The sequence below is a fragment of the Rhinoderma darwinii genome, chromosome 2 (genome assembly GCF_050947455.1).
Source record: "Rhinoderma darwinii isolate aRhiDar2 chromosome 2, aRhiDar2.hap1, whole genome shotgun sequence".
NCBI lineage: Eukaryota > Metazoa > Chordata > Amphibia > Anura > Rhinodermatidae > Rhinoderma > Rhinoderma darwinii.
The window spans coordinates 327,816,103-327,833,240 of record NC_134688.1 but is presented as its reverse complement, the minus strand read 5'-3'; the positions used below and the strand labels follow the sequence as shown (position 1 = coordinate 327,833,240).

The following is a 17,138-nucleotide window of genomic DNA, read 5'->3' as shown; positions in this document are numbered from 1 at the left end:
TTTAATGTCAATGTCCATTCTAAGCTGAATGTGCCTGCTCTCGTCAGATCGCAGAAGTTACACAGCTTAAGGCCTCGCTAGTACCAGTGTGGGAGACTGTCTGGGAATCCGTGGTGCGGTTGAGTTTTTATTATGTCGTTTAGATTTTGTTTCACAATCGATTAAAAAGGACTATGGATTAAAGCCTTTAATGTCAATGGCCATTCTAAGCTGAATGTCCCTGCTCTCGTCAGATCGCAGAAGTTACACAGCTTAAGGCCTCGCTGGTACCAGTGTGGGAGACTGTCAGGGAATGCGTGGTGCGGTTGACTTTTTATTATGTGGTTTAGATTTTGTTTCACAATAGATTAAATAGGACTATGGATTAAGGCTTTTAATGTCAATGGCCATTCTAAGCTGAATGTGCCTGCTCTCATCAGATCGCAGAAGTTACACAGCTTAAGGCCTCGCTAGTACCAGTGTGGGAGACTGTCTGGGAATCTGTGGTGCGGTTGACTTTTTATTATGTTGTTTAGATTTTGTTTCACAATAGATTAAATAGGACTATGGATTAAGGCTTTTAATGTCAATGGCCATTCTAAGCTGAATGTGCCTGCTCTCGTCAGATCGCAGAAGTTACACAGCTTAAGGCCTCGCTAGTACCAGTGTGGGAGACTGTCTGGGAATCCGTGGTGCGGTTGACTTTTTATTATGTTGTTTAGATTTTGTTTCACAATCGATTAAAAAGGACTATGGATTAAAGCATTTAATGTCAATGGCCATTCTAAGCTGAATGTGCCTGCTCTCGTTAGATCGCAGAAGTTACACAGCTTAACGCCTCGCTAGTACCAGTATGGGTGACTGTCTGGGAATCCGTGGTGCGGTTGACTTTTTATTATGTCGTTTAGATTTTGTATCACAATAGATTAAATAGGACTATGGATTAAAGCATTTAACGTCAATGGCCATTCTAAGCTGAATGTTCCTGCTCTCGTCAGATCGCAGAAGTTACACAGCTTAAGGCCTCGCTAGTACCAGTGTGGGAGACTGTCTGGGAATCCGTGGTGCGGTTGACTTTTTATTATGTTGTTTAGATTTTGTTTCACAATAGATTAAATAGGACTATGGATTAAGGCTTTTAATGTCAATGGCCATTCTAAGCTGAATGTGCCTGCTCTCGTCAGATCGCAGAAGTTACACAGCTTAAGGCCTCGCTAGTACCGGCGTGGGAGACTGTCTGGGAATCCGTGGTGCGGTTGACTTTTTATTATGTCGTTTAGATTTTGTTTCACAATCGATTAAAAAGGACTATGGATTAAAGCATTTAATGTCAATGGCCATTCTAAGCTGAAAGTGCATGCTCTTGTTAGATTGCAGAAGTTAAACAGCTTAACGCCTCGCTAGTACCAGTGTGGGAGACTGTTTGGGAATCCATGGTGCGGTTGACTTTTTATTATTTCGTTTAGATTTTGTTTCACAATAGATTAAATAGGACTATGGATTAAAACATTTAACGTCAATGGCCATTCTAAGCTGAATGTACCTGCTCTCGTCAGATCGCAGAAGTTACACAGCTTAAGGCCTCGCTAGTACCAGTGTGGGAGACTGTCTAGGAATCCGTGGTGCGGTTGAATTTTTATTATGTCGTTTAGATTTTGTTTCACAATCGATTAAAAAGGACTATGGATTAAAGCATTTAATGTCAATGGCCATTCTAAGCTGAATGTGCCTGCTCTCGTCAGAACGCAGAAGTTACATAGCTTAAGGCCTCGCTAGTACCAGTGTGGGAGACTGTCTGGGAATCCGTGGTGCGGTTGACTTTTTATAATGTTGTTTAGATTTTGTTTCACAATAGATTAAATAGGACTATGGATTAAAGCTTTTAATGTCAATGGCCATTCTAAGCTGAATGTGCCTGCTCTCGTCAGATCGCAGAAGTTACACAGCTTAAGGCCTCGCTAGTACCAGTGTGGGAGACTGTCTGGGAATCCGTGGTGCGGTTGACTTTTTATTATGTCGTTTAGATTTTGTTTCACAATCGATTAAAAAGGACTATGGATTAAAGCATTTAATGTCAATGGCCATTCTAAGCTGAATGTTCCTGCTCTCGTCAGAACGCAGAAGTTACATAGCTTAAGGCCTCGCTAGTACCAGTGTGGGAGACTGTCTGGGAATCCGTGGTGCGGTTGACTTTTTATTATGTCGTTTAGATTTTGTTTCACAATAGATTAAATAGGACTATGGATTAAAGCATTTAACGTCAATGGCCATTCTAAGCTGAATGTGCCTGCTCTCGTCAGAACGCAGAAGTTACACAGCTTAAGGCCTCGCTAGTACCAGTGTGGGAGACTGTCTGGGAATCCGTGGTGCGGTTGACTTTTTATTATGTCGTTTAGATTTTGTTTCACAATCGATTAAAAAGGACTATGGATTAAAGCATTTAATGTCAATGGCCATTCTAAGCTGAATGTGCCTGCTCTCGTCAGATCGCAGAAGTTACACAGCTTAAGGCCTCGCTAGTATTAGTGTGGGAGACTGTCTGGGAATCCGTGGTGCGGTTGACTTTTTATTATGTCGTTTAGATTTTGTTTCACAATCGATTAAAAAGGACTATGGATTAAAGCATTTAATGTCAATGGCCATTCTAAGCTGAATGCACCTGCTCTCGTCAGATCGCAGAAGTTACCCAGCTTAAGGCCTCGCTAGTACCAATGTGGGAGACTGTCTCGGAATCCGTTGTGCGGTTGAATTTTTATTATGTCGTTTAGATTTTGTTTCACAATCGATTAAAAAGGACTATAGATTAAAGCATTTAATGTCAATGGCCATTCTAAGCTGAATGTCCCTGCTCTCGTCAGATCGCAGAAATTACACAGCTTAAGGCCTCGCTAGTACCAGTGTGGGAGACTGTCTGGGAATCCGTGGTGCTGTTGACTTTTTATTATGTCGTTTAGATTTTGTTTCACAATCGATTAAAAAGGACTATGGATTAAAGCATTTGATGTCAATGGCCATTCTAAGCTGAATGTGCCTGCTCTCGTCAGATCGCAGAAGTTACTCAGCTTAAGGCCTCGCTAGTACCAGTGTGGGAGACTGTCTGGGAATCCGTGGTGCGGTTGACTTTTTATTATGTCGTTTAGATTTTGTTTCACAATCGATTAAAAAGGACTATGGATTAAAGCATTTAACGTCAATGGCCATTCTAAGCTGAATGTGCCTGCTCTCGTCAGAACGCAGAAGTTACATAGCTTAAGTCCTCGCTAGTACCAGTGTGGGAGACTGTCTGGGAATCCGTGGTGCGGTTGACTTTTTATTATGTTGTTTAGATTTTGTTTCACAATCGATTAAAAAGGACTATGGATTAAAGTATTTAATGTCAATGGCCATTCTAAGCTGAAAGTGCATGCTCTTGTTAGATTGCAGAAGTTAAACAGCTTAACGCCTCGCTAGTACCAGTGTGGGAGACTGTTTGGGAATCCATGGTGCGGTTGACTTTTTATTATTTCGTTTAGATTTTGTTTCACAATAGATTAAATAGGACTATGGATTAAAACATTTAACGTCAATGGCCATTCTAAGCTGAATGTGCCTGCTCTCGTCAGATCGCAGAAGTTACACAGCTTAAGGCCTCGCTAGTACCAGTGTGGGAGACTGTCTGGGAATCCGTGGTGCGGTTGAGTTTTTATTATGTCGTTTAGATTTTGTTTCACAATCGATTAAAAAGGACTATGGATTAAAGCATTTAATGTCAATGGCCATTCTAAGCTGAATGTGCATGCTCTCGTTAGATCGCAGAAGTTAAACAGCTTAATGCCTCGCTAGTACCAGTGTGGGAGACTGTCTGGGAATCCGTGGTGCGGTTGACTTTTTATTATTTCGTTTAGATTTTGTTTCACAATAGATTAAATAGGACTATGGATTAAAACATTTAACGTCAATGGCCATTCTAAGCTGAATGTGCCTGCTCTCGTCAGATCGCAGAAGTTACACAGCTTAAGGCCTCGCTAGTACCAGTGTGGGAGACTGTCTGGGAATCCGTGGTGCGGTTGTATTTTTATTATGTCGTTTAGATTTTGTTTCACAATAGATTAAAAAGGACTATGGATTAAAGCATTTGATGTCAATGGCCATTCTAAGCTGAATGTGCCTTCTCTCGTCAGATCGCAGAAGTTACACAGCTTAAGGCCTCGCTAGTACCAGTGTGGGAGACTGTCGGGGAATCCGTGGTGCGGTTGACTTTTTATTATGTCGTTTAGATTATGTTTCACAATAGATTAAATAGGACTATGGATTAAAACATTTAACGTCAATAGCCATTCTAAGCTGAATGTGCCTGCTCTCGTCAGAACGCAGAAGTTACACAGCTTAAGGCCTCGCTAGTACCGGTGTGGGAGACTGTCTGGGAATCCGTGGTGTGGTTGAATTTTTATTATGTCGTTTAGATTTTGTTTCACAATAGATTAAATAGGACTATGGATTAAAGCATTTAACGTCAATGGCCATTCTAAGCTGAATGTTCCTGCTCTCGTCAGAATGCAGAAGTTACACAGCTTAAGGCCTCGCTAGTACCAGTGTGGGAGACTGTTTGGGAATCCGTGGTGCGGTTGAATTTTTATTATGTCGTTTAGATTTTGTTTCACAATAGATTAAATAGGACTATTGATTAAGGCTTTTAATGTCAATGGCCATTCTAAGCTGAATGTGCCTGCTCTCGTCAGATCGCAGAAGTTACACAGCTTAAGGCCTCGCTAGTACCAGTGTGGGAGACTGTCTGGGAATCCGTGGTGCGGTTGACTTTTTATTATGTCGTTTAGATTTTGTTTCACAATCGATTAAAAAGGACTATGGATTAAAGCATTTAATGTCAATGGCCATTCTAAGCTGAATGTGCCTGCTCTTGTCAGATCGCAGAAGTTACACAGCTTAACGCCTCGCTAGTACCAGTGTGGGTGACTGTCTGGGAATCCGTGGTGCGGTTGACTTTTTATTATGTCGTTTAGATTTTGTTTCACAATAGATGAAATAGTACTATGGATTAAAGCATTTAACGTCAATGGCCATTCTAAGCTGAATGTGCCTGCTCTCGTCAGATCGCAGAAGTTACACAGCTTAAGGCCTCGCTAGTACGAGTGTGAGAGACTGTCTGGGAATCCGTGGTGTGGTTGACTTTTTATTATGTCGTTTAGATTTTGTTTCACAATCGATTAAAAAGGACTATGGATTAAAGCATTTAATGTCAATGGCCATTCTAAGCTGAATGTGCATGCTCTCGTTAGATCGCAGAAGTTAAACAGCTTAACGCCTCGCTAGTACCAGTGTGGGAGACTGTCTGGGAATCCGTGGTGAGGTTGAATTTTTATGATTTTGTTTCACAATAGATTAAATAGGACTATGGATTAAAACATTTAACGTCAATGGCCATTCTAAGCTGAATGTGCCTGCTCTCGTCAGATCGCAGAAGTTACACAGCTTAAGGCCTCGCTAGTACCAGTGTGGGAGACTGTCTGGGAATCCGTGGTGCGGTTGAGTTTTTATTATGTCGTTTAGATTTTGTTTCACAATCGATTAAAAAGGACTATGGATTAAAGCATTTAATGTCAATGGCCATTCTAAGCTGAATGTCCCTGCTCTCGTCAGATCGCAGAAGTTACACAGTTTAAGGCCTCGCTAGTACCAGTGTGGGAGACTGTCTGGGAATCCGTGGTGCGGTTGACTTTTTATTATGTCGTTTAGATTTTGTTTCACAATCGATTAAAAAGGACTATGGATTAAAGCATTTAATGTCAATGGCCATTCTAAGCTGAATGTGCCTGCTCTCGTCAGATCGCAGAAGTTACACAGCTTAAGGCCTCGCTAGTACCAGTGTGGGAGACTGTCTGGGAATCCGTGGTGCGGTTGACTTTTTATTATGTCGTTTAGATTTTGTTTCACAATAGATTAAAAAGGACTATGGATTAAAGCATTTAATGTCAATGGCCATTCTAAGCTGAATGTGCCTGCTCTCGTCAGATCGCAGAAGTTACACAGCTTAAGGCCTCGCTAGTACCAGTGTGGGAGACTGTCTGGGAATCCGTGGTGCGGTTGACTTTTTATTATGTCGTTTAGATTATGTTTCACAATAGATTAAATAGGACTATGGATTAAAGCATTTAACGTCAATAGCCATTCTAAGCTGAATGTGCCTGCTCTCGTCAGAACGCAGAAGTTACACAGCTTAAGGCCTCGCTAGTACCAGTGTGGGAGACTGTCTGTGAATCCGTGGTGTGGTTGAATTTTTATTATGTCGTTTAGATTTTGTTTCACAATCGATTAAAATGGACTATGGATTTAAGCATTTATTGTCAATGGCCATTCTAAGATGAATGTCCCTGCTCTCGTCAGATCGCAGAAGTTACACAGCTTAAGGCCTCGCTAGTACGAGTGTGAGAGACTGTCTGGGAATCCGTGGTGTGGTTGACTTTTTATTATGTCGTTTAGATTTTGTTTCACAATCGATTAAAAAGGACTATGGATTAAAGCATTTAATGTCAATTGCAATTCAAAGCTGCATGTGCCTTCTCTTGTCAGATCGCAGCAGTTACACAGCTTAAGGCCTCGCTAGTACCAGTGTGGGAGACTGTCAAGGAATCCGTGGTGCGGTTCGGCTTTTTATTATGTCGTTTAGATTTTGTTTCACAATAGATTAAATAGGACTATGGATTAAAGCATTTAACATCAATGGCCATTCTAAGCTGAATTTGCCTGCTCTCGTCAGATCGCAGAAGTTACTCAGCTTAAGGCCTCGCTAGTACCAGTGTGGGAGACTTTCTGGGAATCCGTGGTGCGGTTGACTTTTTATTATGTTGTTTAGATTTTGTTTCACAATCGATTAAAAAGGACTATGGATTAAAGCATTTAATGTCAATGGCCATTCTAAGCTGAATGTCCCTGCTCTCGTCAGATCGCAGAAGTTACACAGCTTAAGGCCTCGCTAGTATCAGTGTGGGAGACTGTCTGGGAATCCGTGGTGCGGTTGACTTTTTATTATGTCGTTTAGATTTTGTTTCACAGTAGATTAAATAGGACTATGGATTAAGGCTTTTAATGTCAATGGCCATTCTAAGATGTATGTCCCTGCTCTCGTCAGATCGCAGAAGTTACACAGCTTAAGGCCTCGCTAGTACGAGTGTGAGAGACTGTCTGGGAATCCGTGGTGCGGTTGACTTTTTATTATGTTGTTTAGATTTTGTTTCACAATCGATTAAAAAGGACTATGGATTAAAGCATTTAATGTCAATTGCAATTCAAAGCTGCATGTGCCTGCTCTTGTCTGATCGCAGTAGTTACACAGCTTAAGGCCTCGCTAGTACCAGTGTGGGAGACTGTCAGGGAATCCGTGGTGCGGTTCGGCTTTTTATTATGTCGTTTAGATTTTGTTTCACAATAGATTAAATAGGACTATGGATTAAAGAATTTAACATCAATGGCCATTCTAAGCTGAATTTGCCTGCACTCGTCAGATCGCAGAAGTTACACAGCTTAAGGCCTTGCTAGTACCAGTGTGGGAGACTTTCTGGGAATCCGTGGTGCGGTTGACTTTTTATTATGTCGTTTAGATTTTGTTTCACAGTAGATTAAATAGGACTATGGATTATGGCTTTTAATGTCAATGGCCATTCTAAGCTTAATGTGCCTGCTCTCGTCAGATCGCAGAAGTTACACAGCTTAAGGCCTCGCTAGTACCAGTGTGGGAGACTGTCTGGGAATCCGTGGTGCGGTTGACTTTTTATTATGTCGTTTAGATTTTGTTTCACAATCGATTAAAAAGGACTATGGATTAAAGCATTTAAAGAGGCTCTGTCACCAGATTTTGCAGCCCCTATCTGCTATTGCAGCAGATCGGCGCTGCAATGTAGATTACAGTAACGTTTTTATTTTTAAAAAACGAGCATTTTTGGCCAAGTTATGACCATTTTCGTATTTATGCAAATGAGGCTTGCAAAAGTACAACTGGGCGTGTTGAAAAGTAAAAGTACAACTGGGCGTGTATTATGTGCGTACATCGGGGCGTGTTTACTACTATTACTAGCTGGGCGTTGTGTATAGAAGTATCATCCACTTCTCTTCACAACGCCCAGCTTCTGGCAGTGCAGCACTGTGACGTCACTCACAGGGTCCTGCATCGTGTCGGCACCAGAGGCTACAGTTGATTCTGCAGCAGCATCAGCATTTGCAGGTAAGTAGCTACATTGACTTACCTGCAAACGCCGATGCTGCTGCAGAATCATCTGTAGCCTCTGGTGCCGACACGATGCAGGACCTGTGAGTGACGTCACAGTGCTGCACTGCCAGAAGCTGGGCGTTGTGAAGAGAAGTGGATGACACTTCTATACACAACGCCCAGCTAGTAAAAGAAGTAAACACGCCCCGATGTACGCACATAATACACGCCCAGTTGTACTTTTACTTTTCAACACGCCCAGTTGTACTTTTGCAAGCCTCATTTGCATAAATACGAAAATGGTCATAACTTGGCCAAAAATGCTCGTTTTTTAAAAATAAAAACGTTACTGTAATCTACATTGCAGCGCCTATCTGCTGCAATAGCAGATAGGGGCTGCAAAATCTGGTGACAGAGCCTCTTTAAAGCATTTAAAGCATTTAAAGCATTTAATGTCAATGGCCATTCTAAGCTGAATGTTCCTGCTCTCGTCAGATCGCAGAAGTTATACAGCTTAAGGCCTCGCTAGTACCAGTGTGGGAGAATGTCTGGGAATCCGTGGTGCGGTTGACTTTTTATTATGTCGTTTAGATTTGTTTCACAATCGATTAAAAAGGACTATGGATTAAAGCATTTAATGTCAATGGCCATTCTAAGCTGAATGTCCCTGCTTTCGTCAGATCGCAGAAGTTACACAGCTTAAGGCCTCGCTAGTACCAGTGTGGGAGACTGTCTGGGAATCCGTGGTGTGGTTGACTTTTTATTATGTTGTTTAGATTTTGTTTCACAATAGATTAAATAGGACTATGGATTAAGGCTTTTAATGTCAATGGCCATTCTAAGCTGAATGTGCCTGCTCTCGTCAGATCGCAGAAGTTACACAGCTTAACGCCTCGCTAGTACCAGTGTGGGTGACTGTCTGGGAATCCGTGGTGCGGTTGACTTTTTATTATGTCGTTTAGATTTTGTTTCACAATAGATGAAATAGTACTATGGATTAAAGCATTTAACGTCAATGGCCATTCTAAGCTGAATGTGCCTGCTCTCGTCAGATCGCAGAAGTTACACAGCTTAAGGCCTCGCTAGTACGAGTGTGAGAGACTGTCTGGGAATCCGTGGTGTGGTTGACTTTTTATTATGTCGTTTAGATTTTGTTTCACAATCGATTAAAAAGGACTATGGATTAAAGCACTTAATGTCAATGGCCATTCTAAGCTGAATGTGCATGCTCTCGTTAGATCGCAGAAGTTAAACAGCTTAACGCCTCGCTAGTACCAGTGTGGGAGACTGTCTGGGAATCCGTGGTGAGGTTGACTTTTTATGATTTTGTTTCACAATAGATTAAATAGGACTATGGGTTAAAACATTTAACGTCAATGGCCATTCTAAGCTGAATGTGCCTGCTCTCGTCAGATCGCAGAAGTTACACAGCTTAAGGCCTCGCTAGTACCAGTGTGGGAGACTGTCTGGGAATCCGTGGTGCGGTTGAGTTTTTATTATGTCGTTTAGATTTTGTTTCACAATCGATTAAAAAGGACTATGGATTAAAGCATTTAATGTCAATGGCCATTCTAAGCTGAATGTCCCTGCTCTCGTCAGATCGCAGAAGTTACACAGTTTAAGGCCTCGCTAGTACCAGTGTGGGAGACTGTCTGGGAATCCGTGGTGCGGTTGACTTTTTATTATGTCGTTTAGATTTTGTTTCACAATCGATTAAAAAGGACTATGGATTAAAGCATTTAATGTCAATGGCCATTCTAAGCTGAATGTGCCTGCTCTCGTCAGATCGCAGAAGTTACACAGCTTAAGGCCTCGCTAGTACCAGTGTGGGAGACTGTCTGGGAATCCGTGGTGCGGTTGACTTTTTATTATGTCGTTTAGATTTTGTTTCACAATAGATTAAAAAGGACTATGGATTAAAGCATTTAATGTCAATGGCCATTCTAAGCTTAATGTGCCTGCTCTCGTCAGATCGCAGAAGTTACACAGCTTAAGGCCTCGCTAGTACCAGTGTGGGAGACTGTCTGGGAATCCGTGGTGCGGTTGACTTTTCATTATGTCGTTTAGATTATGTTTCACAATAGATTAAATAGGACTATGGATTAAAGCATTTAACGTCAATAGCCATTCTAAGCTGAATGTGCCTGCTCTCGTCAGAACGCAGAAGTTACACAGCTTAAGGCCTCGCTAGTACCAGTGTGGGAGACTGTCAAGGAATCCGTGGTGCGGTTCGGCTTTTTATTATGTCGTTTAGATTTTGTTTCACAATAGATTAAATAGGACTATGGATTAAAGCATTTAACATCAATGGCCATTCTAAGCTGAATTTGCCTGCTCTCGTCAGATCGCAGACGTTACTCAGCTTAAGGCCTCGCTAGTACCAGTGTGGGAGACTTTCTGGGAATCCGTGGTGCGGTTGACTTTTTATTATGTTGTTTAGATTTTGTTTCACAATCGATTAAAAAGGACTATGGATTAAAGCATTTAATGTCAATGGCCATTCTAAGCTGAATGTGCCTGCTCTCGTCAGATCGCAGAAGTTACACAGCTTAAGGCCTCGCTAGTATCAGTGTGGGAGACTGTCTGGGAATCCGTGGTGCGGTTGACTTTTTATTATGTCGTTTAGATTTTGTTTCACAGTAGATTAAATAGGACTATGGATTAAGGCTTTTAATGTCAATGGCCATTCTAAGCTGAATGTGCCTGCTCTCGTCAGATCGCAGAAGTTACACAGCTTAAGGCCTCGCTAGTACCAGTGTGGGAGACTGTCTGGGAATCCGTGGTGCGGTTAACTTTTATTATGTCGTTTAGATTTTGTTTCACAATCGATTAAAGTGGACTATGGATTTAAGTATTTATTGTCAATGGCCATTCTAAGATGTATGTCCCTGCTCTCGTCAGATCGCAGAAGTTACACAGCTTAAGGCCTCGCTAGTACGAGTGTGAGAGACTGTCTGGGAATCCGTGGTGCGGTTGACTTTTTATTATGTTGTTTAGATTTTGTTTCACAATCGATTAAAAAGGACTATGGATTAAAGCATTTAATGTCAATTGCAATTCAAAGCTGCATGTGCCTGCTCTTGTCTGATCGCAGTAGTTACACAGCTTAAGGCCTCGCTAGTACCAGTGTGGGAGACTGTCAGGGAATCCGTGGTGCGGTTCGGCTTTTTATTATGTCGTTTAGATTTTGTTTCACAATAGATTAAATAGGACTATGGATTAAAGCATTTAACATCAATGGCCATTCTAAGCTGAATTTGCCTGCACTCGTCAGATCGCAGAAGTTACACAGCTTAAGGCCTTGCTAGTACCAGTGTGGGAGACTTTCTGGGAATCCGTGGTGCGGTTGACTTTTTATTATGTCGTTTAGATTTTGTTTCACAGTAGATTAAATAGGACTATGGATTATGGCTTTTAATGTCAATGGCCATTCTAAGCTTAATGTGCCTGCTCTCGTCAGATCGCAGAAGTTACACAGCTTAAGGCCTCGCTAGTACCAGTGTGGGAGACTGTCTGGGAATCCGTGGTGCGGTTGACTTTTTATTATGTCGTTTAGATTTTGCTTTCACAATCGATTAAAAAGGACTATGGATTAAAGCATTTAAAGCATTTAAAGCATTTAATGTCAATGGCCATTCTAAGCTGAATGTTCCTGCTCTCGTCAGATCGCAGAAGTTATACAGCTTAAGGCCTCGCTAGTACCAGTGTGGGAGACTGTCTGGGAATCCGTGGTGCGGTTGACTTTTTATTATGTCGTTTAGATTTGTTTCACAATCGATTAAAATGGACTATGGATTTAAGCATTTATTGTCAATGGCCATTCTAAGATGAATGTCCCTGCTCTCGTCAGATCGCAGAAGTTACACAGCCTAAGGCCTCGCTAGTACGAGTGTGAGAGACTCTCTGGGAATCCGTGGTGCGGTTGACTTTTTATTATGTCGTTTAGATTTTGTTTCACAATCGATTAAAAAGGACTATGGATTAAAGCATTTAATGTCAATTGCAATTCAAAGCTGCATGTGCCTGCTCTCGTCAGATCGCAGTAGTTACACAGCTTAAGGCCTCGCTAGTACCACTGTGGGAGACTGTCTGGTAATCTGTGGTGCAGTTGACTTTTTATTATGTCGTTTAGATTTTGTTTCACAATAGATTAAATAGGACTATGGATTAAAGCTTTTAACGTCAATGGCCATTCTAAGCTGAATGTTCCTGCTCTCGTCAGATCGCAGAAGTTACACAGCTTAAGGCCTCGCTAGTACCAGTGTGGGAGACTGTCTGGGAATCCGTGGTGCGGTTAACTTTTTATTATGTTGTTTAGATTTTGTTTCACAATCGATTAAAAAGGACTATGGATTAAAACATTTAATGTCAGTTGCCATTCTAAGCTGAATGTCCCTGCTCTCGTCAGATTGCAGAAGTTACACAGCTTAAGGCCTCGCTAGTATCAGTGTGGGAGACTGTCTGGGAATCCGTGGTGCGGTTGACTTTTTATTATGTCGTTTAGATTTGTTTCACAATCGATTAAAAAGGACTATGGATTAAAGCATTTAATGTCAATGGCCATTCTAAGCTGAATGTGCCTGCTCTCGTCAGATCGCAGAAGTTACACAGCTTAAGGCCTCGCTAGTACCAGTGTGGGAGACTGTCTGGGAATCCGTGGTGCGGTTGACTTTTTATTATGTTGTTTAGATTTTGTTTCACAATAGATTAAATAGGACTATGGATTAAGGCTTTTAATGTCAATGGCCATTCTAAGCTGAATGTGCCTGCTCTCGTCAGATCGCAGAAGTTACACAGCTTAAGGCCTCGCTAGTACCAGTGTGGGAGACTGTCTGGGAATCCGTGGTGCTGTTGACTTTTTATTATGTCGTTTAGATTTTGTTTCACAATCGATTAAAAAGGACTATGGATTAAAGCATTTAATGTCAATGGCCATTCTAAGCTGAATGTGCATGCTCTCGTTAGATCGCAGAAGTTAAACAGCTTAACGCCTCGCTAGTACCAGTGTGGGAGACTGTCTGGGAATCCGTGGTGCGGTTGACTTTTTATGATTTTGTTTCACAATAGATTAAATAGGACTATGGATTAAAACATTTATCGTCAATGGCCATTCTAAGCTGAATGTCCCTGCTCTCGTCAGATCGCAGAAGTTACACAGCTTAAGGCCTCGCTAGTACCAGTGTGGGAGACTGTCTGGGAATCCGTGGTGCGGTTGACTTTTTATTATGTCGTTTAGATTTTGTTTCACAATCGATTAAAAAGGACTATGGATTAAATCATTTAATGTCAATGGCCATTCTAAGCTGAATGTCCCTGCTCTCGTCAGATCGCAGAAGTTACACAGTTTAAGGCCTCGCTAGTACCAGTGTGGGAGACTGTCTGGGAATCCGTGGTGCGGTTGACTTTTTATTATGTCGTTTAGATTTTGTTTCACAATCAATTAAAAAGGACTATGGATTAAAGCATTTAATGTCAATGGCCATTCTAAGCTGAATGTGCCTGCTCTCGTCAGATCGCAGAAGTTACACAGCTTAAGGCCTCGCTAGTACCAGTGTGGGAGACTGTCTGGGAATCCGTGGTGCGGTTGACTTTTTATTATGTCGTTTAGATTTTGTTTCACAATAGATTAAAAAGGACTATGGATTAAAGCATTTAATGTCAATGGCCATTCTAAGCTGAATGTGCCTGCTCTCGTCAGATCGCAGAAGTTACACAGCTTAAGGCCTCGCTAGTACCAATGTGGGAGACTGTCTGGGAATCCGTGGTGCGGTTGACTTTTTATTATGTCGTTTAGATTATGTTTCACAATAGATTAAATAGGACTATGGATTAAAGCATTTAACGTCAATAGCCATTCTAAGCTGAATGTGCCTGCTCTCGTCAGAACGCAGAAGTTACACAGCTTAAGGCCTCGCTAGTACCAGTGTGGGAGACTGTCTGTGAATCCGTGGTGTGGTTGAATTTTTATTATGTCGTTTAGATTTTGTTTCACAATCGATTAAAATGGACTATGGATTTAAGCATTTATTGTCAATGGCCATTCTAAGATGAATGTCCCTGCTCTCGTCAGATCGCAGAAGTTACACAGCTTAAGGCCTCGCTAGTACGAGTGTGAGAGACTGTCTGGGAATCCGTGGTGTGGTTGACTTTTTATTATGTCGTTTAGATTTTGTTTCACAATCGATTAAAAAGGACTATGGATTAAAGCATTTAATGTCAATTGCAATTCAAAGCTGCATGTGCCTTCTCTTGTCAGATCGCAGCAGTTACACAGCTTAAGGCCTCGCTAGTACCAGTGTGGGAGACTGTCAAGGAATCCGTGGTGCGGTTCTGCTTTTTATTATGTCGTTTAGATTTTGTTTCACAATAGATTAAATAGGACTATGGATTAAAGCATTTAACATCAATGGCCATTCTATGCTGAATTTGCCTGCTCTCGTCAGATCGCAGAAGTTACACAGCTTAAGGCCTCGCTAGTACCAGTGTGGGAGACTTTCTGGGAATCCGTGGTGCGGTTGACTTTTTATTATGTTGTTTAGATTTTGTTTCACAATCGATTAAAAAGGACTATGGATTAAAGCATTTAATGTCAATGGCCATTCTAAGCAGAATGTCCCTGCTCTCGTCAGATCGCAGAAGTTACACAGCTTAAGGCCTCGCTAGTATCAGTGTGGGAGACTGTCTGGGAATCCGTGGTGCGGTTGACTTTTTATTATGTCGTTTAGATTTTGTTTCACAGTAGATTAAATAGGACTATGGATTAAGGCTTTTAATGTCAATGGCCATTCTAAGCTGAATGTGCCTTCTCTCGTCAGATCGCAGAAGTTACACAGCTTAAGGCCTCGCTAGTACCAGTGTGAGAGACTGTCTGGGAATCCATGGTGCGGTTGACTTTTTATTATGTCGTTTAGATTTTGTTTCACAATCGATTAAAAAGGACTATGGATTAAAGCATTTAATGTCAATTGCAATTCAAAGCTGCATGTACCTGCTCTTGTCTGATCGCAGTAGTTACACAGCTTAAGGCCTCGCTAGTACCAGTGTGGGAGACTGTCAGGGAATCCGTGGTGCGGTTCGGCTTTTTATTATGTCGTTTAGATTTTGTTTCACAATAGATTAAATAGGACTATGGATTAAAGCATTTAACATCAATGGCCATTCTAAGCTGAATTTGCCTGCACTCGTCAGATCGCAGAAGTTACACAGCTTAAGGCCTTGCTAGTACCAGTGTGGGAGACTTTCTGGGAATCCGTGGTGCGGTTGCCTTTTTATTATGTCGTTTAGATTTTGTTTCACAGTAGATTAAATAGGACTATGGATTATGGCTTTTAATGTCAATGGCCATTCTAAGCTTAATGTGCCTGCTCTCGTCAGATCGCAGAAGTTACACATCTTAAGGCCTCGCTAGTACCAGTGTGGGAGACTGTCTGGGAATCCGTGGTGCGGTTGACTTTTTATTATGTCGTTTAGATTTTGTTTCACAATCGATTAAAAAGGACTATGGATTAAAGCATTTAAAGCATTTAAAGCATTTAATGTCAATGGCCATTCTAAGCTGAATGTTCCTTCTCTCGTCAGATCGCAGAAGTTATACAGCTTAAGGCCTCGCTAGTACCAGTGTGGGAGACTGTCTGGGAATCCGTGGTGCGGTTGACTTTTTATTATGTCGTTTAGATTTGTTTCACAATCGATTAAAATGGACTATGGATTTAAGCATTTATTGTCAATGGCCATTCTAAGATGAATGTCCCTGCTCTCGTCAGATCGCAGAAGTTACACAGCCTAAGGCCTCGCTAGTACGAGTGTGAGAGACTGTCTGGGAATCCGTGGTGCGGTTGACTTTTTATTATGTCGTTTAGATTTTGTTTCACAATCGATTAAAAAGGACTATGGATTAAAGCATTTAATGTCAATTGCAATTCAAAGCTGCATGTGCCTGCTCTCGTCAGATCGCAGTAGTTACACAGCTTAAGGCCTCGCTAGTACCACTGTGGGAGACTGTCTGGTAATCTGTGGTGCAGTTGACTTTTTATTATGTCGTTTAGATTTTGTTTCACAATAGATTAAATAGGACTATGGATTAAAGCTTTTAACGTCAATGGCCATTCTAAGCTGAATGTTCCTGCTCTCGTCAGATCGCAGAAGTTACACAGCTTAAGGCCTCGCTAGTACCAGTGTGGGAGACTGTCTGGGAATCCGTGGTGCGGTTGAATTTTTATTATGTCGTTTAGATTTTGTTTCACAATCGATTAAAAAAGACTATGGATTAAAGAATTTAATGTCAATGGCCATTCTAAGCTGAATGTCCCTGCTCTCGTCAGATCGCAGAAGTTACACAGCTTAAGGCCTCGCTAGTACCAGTGTGGGAGACTGTCTGGGAATCTGTGGTGCGGTTGACTTTTTATTATGTTGGTTAGATTTTGTTTCACAATAGATTAAATAGGACTATGGATTAAGGCTTTTAATGTCAATGGCCATTCTAAGCAGAATGTGACTGCTCTCGTCAGATCGCAGAAGTTACACAGCTTAAGGCCTCGCTAGTACCAGTGTGGGAGACTGTCTGGGAATCAGTGGTGCGGTTGACTTTTTATTATGTCGTTTAGATTTTGTTTCACAATAGATTAAATAGGACTATGGATTAGAGCATTTAACGTCAATGGCCATTCTAAGCTGAATGTGCCTGCTCTCGTCAGATCGCAGAAGTTACACAGCTTAAGGCCTCGCTAGTATCAGTGTGGGAGACTGTCTGGGAATCCGTGGTTCGGTTGACTTTTTATTATGTCGTTTAGATTTTGTTTCACAATCGATTAAAAAGGACTATGGATTAAAGCATTTAATGTCAATGGCCATTCTAAGCTGAATGTCCCTGCTCTCGTCAGATCGCAGAAGTTACACAGCTTAAGGCCTCGCTAGTACCAGTGTGGGAGACTGTCTGGGAATGCGTGGTGGGGTTGACTAC

General features: G+C 41.6%; 69 pseudogenes; all 69 read left to right on the top strand.

Annotated features, from left to right (window-relative positions):
• Positions 1-6: 6 nt before the first annotated feature.
• LOC142746499 (5S ribosomal RNA) lies at positions 7-125 on the top strand (annotated as a pseudogene).
• A 67-nt stretch (positions 126-192) lies between these two features.
• LOC142746121 (5S ribosomal RNA) lies at positions 193-311 on the top strand (annotated as a pseudogene).
• A 67-nt stretch (positions 312-378) lies between these two features.
• Positions 379-497, top strand: LOC142747851 (5S ribosomal RNA; annotated as a pseudogene).
• Positions 498-564: 67 nt separating this feature from the next.
• On the top strand, positions 565-683 carry LOC142746459 (5S ribosomal RNA; annotated as a pseudogene).
• A 67-nt stretch (positions 684-750) lies between these two features.
• On the top strand, positions 751-869 carry LOC142745701 (5S ribosomal RNA; annotated as a pseudogene).
• A 67-nt stretch (positions 870-936) lies between these two features.
• Positions 937-1,055, top strand: LOC142747386 (5S ribosomal RNA; annotated as a pseudogene).
• A 67-nt stretch (positions 1,056-1,122) lies between these two features.
• Positions 1,123-1,241, top strand: LOC142747827 (5S ribosomal RNA; annotated as a pseudogene).
• Positions 1,242-1,494: 253 nt separating this feature from the next.
• Positions 1,495-1,613, top strand: LOC142745155 (5S ribosomal RNA; annotated as a pseudogene).
• A 67-nt stretch (positions 1,614-1,680) lies between these two features.
• Positions 1,681-1,799, top strand: LOC142744088 (5S ribosomal RNA; annotated as a pseudogene).
• A 67-nt stretch (positions 1,800-1,866) lies between these two features.
• Positions 1,867-1,985, top strand: LOC142746447 (5S ribosomal RNA; annotated as a pseudogene).
• A 67-nt stretch (positions 1,986-2,052) lies between these two features.
• Positions 2,053-2,171, top strand: LOC142744130 (5S ribosomal RNA; annotated as a pseudogene).
• Positions 2,172-2,238: 67 nt separating this feature from the next.
• Positions 2,239-2,357, top strand: LOC142743965 (5S ribosomal RNA; annotated as a pseudogene).
• Positions 2,358-2,424: 67 nt separating this feature from the next.
• LOC142744425 (5S ribosomal RNA) lies at positions 2,425-2,543 on the top strand (annotated as a pseudogene).
• A 67-nt stretch (positions 2,544-2,610) lies between these two features.
• Positions 2,611-2,729, top strand: LOC142747090 (5S ribosomal RNA; annotated as a pseudogene).
• A 67-nt stretch (positions 2,730-2,796) lies between these two features.
• On the top strand, positions 2,797-2,915 carry LOC142744644 (5S ribosomal RNA; annotated as a pseudogene).
• A 67-nt stretch (positions 2,916-2,982) lies between these two features.
• Positions 2,983-3,101, top strand: LOC142744099 (5S ribosomal RNA; annotated as a pseudogene).
• Positions 3,102-3,168: 67 nt separating this feature from the next.
• Positions 3,169-3,287, top strand: LOC142745543 (5S ribosomal RNA; annotated as a pseudogene).
• A 253-nt stretch (positions 3,288-3,540) lies between these two features.
• LOC142745041 (5S ribosomal RNA) lies at positions 3,541-3,659 on the top strand (annotated as a pseudogene).
• Positions 3,660-3,726: 67 nt separating this feature from the next.
• Positions 3,727-3,845, top strand: LOC142745726 (5S ribosomal RNA; annotated as a pseudogene).
• A 67-nt stretch (positions 3,846-3,912) lies between these two features.
• Positions 3,913-4,031, top strand: LOC142745651 (5S ribosomal RNA; annotated as a pseudogene).
• Positions 4,032-4,098: 67 nt separating this feature from the next.
• LOC142746789 (5S ribosomal RNA) lies at positions 4,099-4,217 on the top strand (annotated as a pseudogene).
• A 67-nt stretch (positions 4,218-4,284) lies between these two features.
• On the top strand, positions 4,285-4,403 carry LOC142745516 (5S ribosomal RNA; annotated as a pseudogene).
• Positions 4,404-4,470: 67 nt separating this feature from the next.
• Positions 4,471-4,589, top strand: LOC142746011 (5S ribosomal RNA; annotated as a pseudogene).
• A 67-nt stretch (positions 4,590-4,656) lies between these two features.
• Positions 4,657-4,775, top strand: LOC142746435 (5S ribosomal RNA; annotated as a pseudogene).
• Positions 4,776-4,842: 67 nt separating this feature from the next.
• Positions 4,843-4,961, top strand: LOC142746762 (5S ribosomal RNA; annotated as a pseudogene).
• Positions 4,962-5,028: 67 nt separating this feature from the next.
• LOC142747032 (5S ribosomal RNA) lies at positions 5,029-5,147 on the top strand (annotated as a pseudogene).
• Positions 5,148-5,389: 242 nt separating this feature from the next.
• On the top strand, positions 5,390-5,508 carry LOC142745040 (5S ribosomal RNA; annotated as a pseudogene).
• Positions 5,509-5,575: 67 nt separating this feature from the next.
• Positions 5,576-5,694, top strand: LOC142744572 (5S ribosomal RNA; annotated as a pseudogene).
• A 67-nt stretch (positions 5,695-5,761) lies between these two features.
• LOC142746423 (5S ribosomal RNA) lies at positions 5,762-5,880 on the top strand (annotated as a pseudogene).
• Positions 5,881-5,947: 67 nt separating this feature from the next.
• LOC142746410 (5S ribosomal RNA) lies at positions 5,948-6,066 on the top strand (annotated as a pseudogene).
• Positions 6,067-6,133: 67 nt separating this feature from the next.
• LOC142746492 (5S ribosomal RNA) lies at positions 6,134-6,252 on the top strand (annotated as a pseudogene).
• Positions 6,253-6,692: 440 nt separating this feature from the next.
• Positions 6,693-6,811, top strand: LOC142745796 (5S ribosomal RNA; annotated as a pseudogene).
• A 67-nt stretch (positions 6,812-6,878) lies between these two features.
• Positions 6,879-6,997, top strand: LOC142745214 (5S ribosomal RNA; annotated as a pseudogene).
• Positions 6,998-7,437: 440 nt separating this feature from the next.
• LOC142746839 (5S ribosomal RNA) lies at positions 7,438-7,556 on the top strand (annotated as a pseudogene).
• A 67-nt stretch (positions 7,557-7,623) lies between these two features.
• On the top strand, positions 7,624-7,742 carry LOC142744248 (5S ribosomal RNA; annotated as a pseudogene).
• An 891-nt stretch (positions 7,743-8,633) lies between these two features.
• Positions 8,634-8,752, top strand: LOC142745754 (5S ribosomal RNA; annotated as a pseudogene).
• A 66-nt stretch (positions 8,753-8,818) lies between these two features.
• Positions 8,819-8,937, top strand: LOC142745835 (5S ribosomal RNA; annotated as a pseudogene).
• Positions 8,938-9,004: 67 nt separating this feature from the next.
• On the top strand, positions 9,005-9,123 carry LOC142745584 (5S ribosomal RNA; annotated as a pseudogene).
• Positions 9,124-9,190: 67 nt separating this feature from the next.
• LOC142747031 (5S ribosomal RNA) lies at positions 9,191-9,309 on the top strand (annotated as a pseudogene).
• A 67-nt stretch (positions 9,310-9,376) lies between these two features.
• On the top strand, positions 9,377-9,495 carry LOC142747167 (5S ribosomal RNA; annotated as a pseudogene).
• Positions 9,496-9,551: 56 nt separating this feature from the next.
• LOC142745038 (5S ribosomal RNA) lies at positions 9,552-9,670 on the top strand (annotated as a pseudogene).
• Positions 9,671-9,737: 67 nt separating this feature from the next.
• Positions 9,738-9,856, top strand: LOC142744571 (5S ribosomal RNA; annotated as a pseudogene).
• A 67-nt stretch (positions 9,857-9,923) lies between these two features.
• On the top strand, positions 9,924-10,042 carry LOC142746398 (5S ribosomal RNA; annotated as a pseudogene).
• A 67-nt stretch (positions 10,043-10,109) lies between these two features.
• Positions 10,110-10,228, top strand: LOC142744247 (5S ribosomal RNA; annotated as a pseudogene).
• Positions 10,229-10,482: 254 nt separating this feature from the next.
• On the top strand, positions 10,483-10,601 carry LOC142746665 (5S ribosomal RNA; annotated as a pseudogene).
• A 67-nt stretch (positions 10,602-10,668) lies between these two features.
• LOC142744621 (5S ribosomal RNA) lies at positions 10,669-10,787 on the top strand (annotated as a pseudogene).
• A 67-nt stretch (positions 10,788-10,854) lies between these two features.
• Positions 10,855-10,973, top strand: LOC142744734 (5S ribosomal RNA; annotated as a pseudogene).
• A 439-nt stretch (positions 10,974-11,412) lies between these two features.
• LOC142746837 (5S ribosomal RNA) lies at positions 11,413-11,531 on the top strand (annotated as a pseudogene).
• A 67-nt stretch (positions 11,532-11,598) lies between these two features.
• Positions 11,599-11,717, top strand: LOC142744246 (5S ribosomal RNA; annotated as a pseudogene).
• Positions 11,718-11,803: 86 nt separating this feature from the next.
• On the top strand, positions 11,804-11,922 carry LOC142747382 (5S ribosomal RNA; annotated as a pseudogene).
• Positions 11,923-12,360: 438 nt separating this feature from the next.
• Positions 12,361-12,479, top strand: LOC142744897 (5S ribosomal RNA; annotated as a pseudogene).
• Positions 12,480-12,546: 67 nt separating this feature from the next.
• LOC142746615 (5S ribosomal RNA) lies at positions 12,547-12,665 on the top strand (annotated as a pseudogene).
• Positions 12,666-12,731: 66 nt separating this feature from the next.
• On the top strand, positions 12,732-12,850 carry LOC142745061 (5S ribosomal RNA; annotated as a pseudogene).
• A 67-nt stretch (positions 12,851-12,917) lies between these two features.
• On the top strand, positions 12,918-13,036 carry LOC142743831 (5S ribosomal RNA; annotated as a pseudogene).
• A 67-nt stretch (positions 13,037-13,103) lies between these two features.
• On the top strand, positions 13,104-13,222 carry LOC142745924 (5S ribosomal RNA; annotated as a pseudogene).
• Positions 13,223-13,278: 56 nt separating this feature from the next.
• On the top strand, positions 13,279-13,397 carry LOC142743998 (5S ribosomal RNA; annotated as a pseudogene).
• A 67-nt stretch (positions 13,398-13,464) lies between these two features.
• LOC142744570 (5S ribosomal RNA) lies at positions 13,465-13,583 on the top strand (annotated as a pseudogene).
• A 67-nt stretch (positions 13,584-13,650) lies between these two features.
• LOC142746387 (5S ribosomal RNA) lies at positions 13,651-13,769 on the top strand (annotated as a pseudogene).
• Positions 13,770-13,836: 67 nt separating this feature from the next.
• Positions 13,837-13,955, top strand: LOC142743870 (5S ribosomal RNA; annotated as a pseudogene).
• Positions 13,956-14,022: 67 nt separating this feature from the next.
• On the top strand, positions 14,023-14,141 carry LOC142746491 (5S ribosomal RNA; annotated as a pseudogene).
• Positions 14,142-14,581: 440 nt separating this feature from the next.
• LOC142746347 (5S ribosomal RNA) lies at positions 14,582-14,700 on the top strand (annotated as a pseudogene).
• Positions 14,701-14,767: 67 nt separating this feature from the next.
• LOC142746457 (5S ribosomal RNA) lies at positions 14,768-14,886 on the top strand (annotated as a pseudogene).
• A 626-nt stretch (positions 14,887-15,512) lies between these two features.
• LOC142745753 (5S ribosomal RNA) lies at positions 15,513-15,631 on the top strand (annotated as a pseudogene).
• Positions 15,632-15,716: 85 nt separating this feature from the next.
• LOC142745978 (5S ribosomal RNA) lies at positions 15,717-15,835 on the top strand (annotated as a pseudogene).
• Positions 15,836-16,273: 438 nt separating this feature from the next.
• LOC142744910 (5S ribosomal RNA) lies at positions 16,274-16,392 on the top strand (annotated as a pseudogene).
• Positions 16,393-16,459: 67 nt separating this feature from the next.
• Positions 16,460-16,578, top strand: LOC142744514 (5S ribosomal RNA; annotated as a pseudogene).
• Positions 16,579-16,645: 67 nt separating this feature from the next.
• Positions 16,646-16,764, top strand: LOC142747105 (5S ribosomal RNA; annotated as a pseudogene).
• A 67-nt stretch (positions 16,765-16,831) lies between these two features.
• LOC142746407 (5S ribosomal RNA) lies at positions 16,832-16,950 on the top strand (annotated as a pseudogene).
• Positions 16,951-17,017: 67 nt separating this feature from the next.
• LOC142746068 (5S ribosomal RNA) lies at positions 17,018-17,136 on the top strand (annotated as a pseudogene).
• The last annotated feature ends 2 nt before the right edge of the window (positions 17,137-17,138 follow it).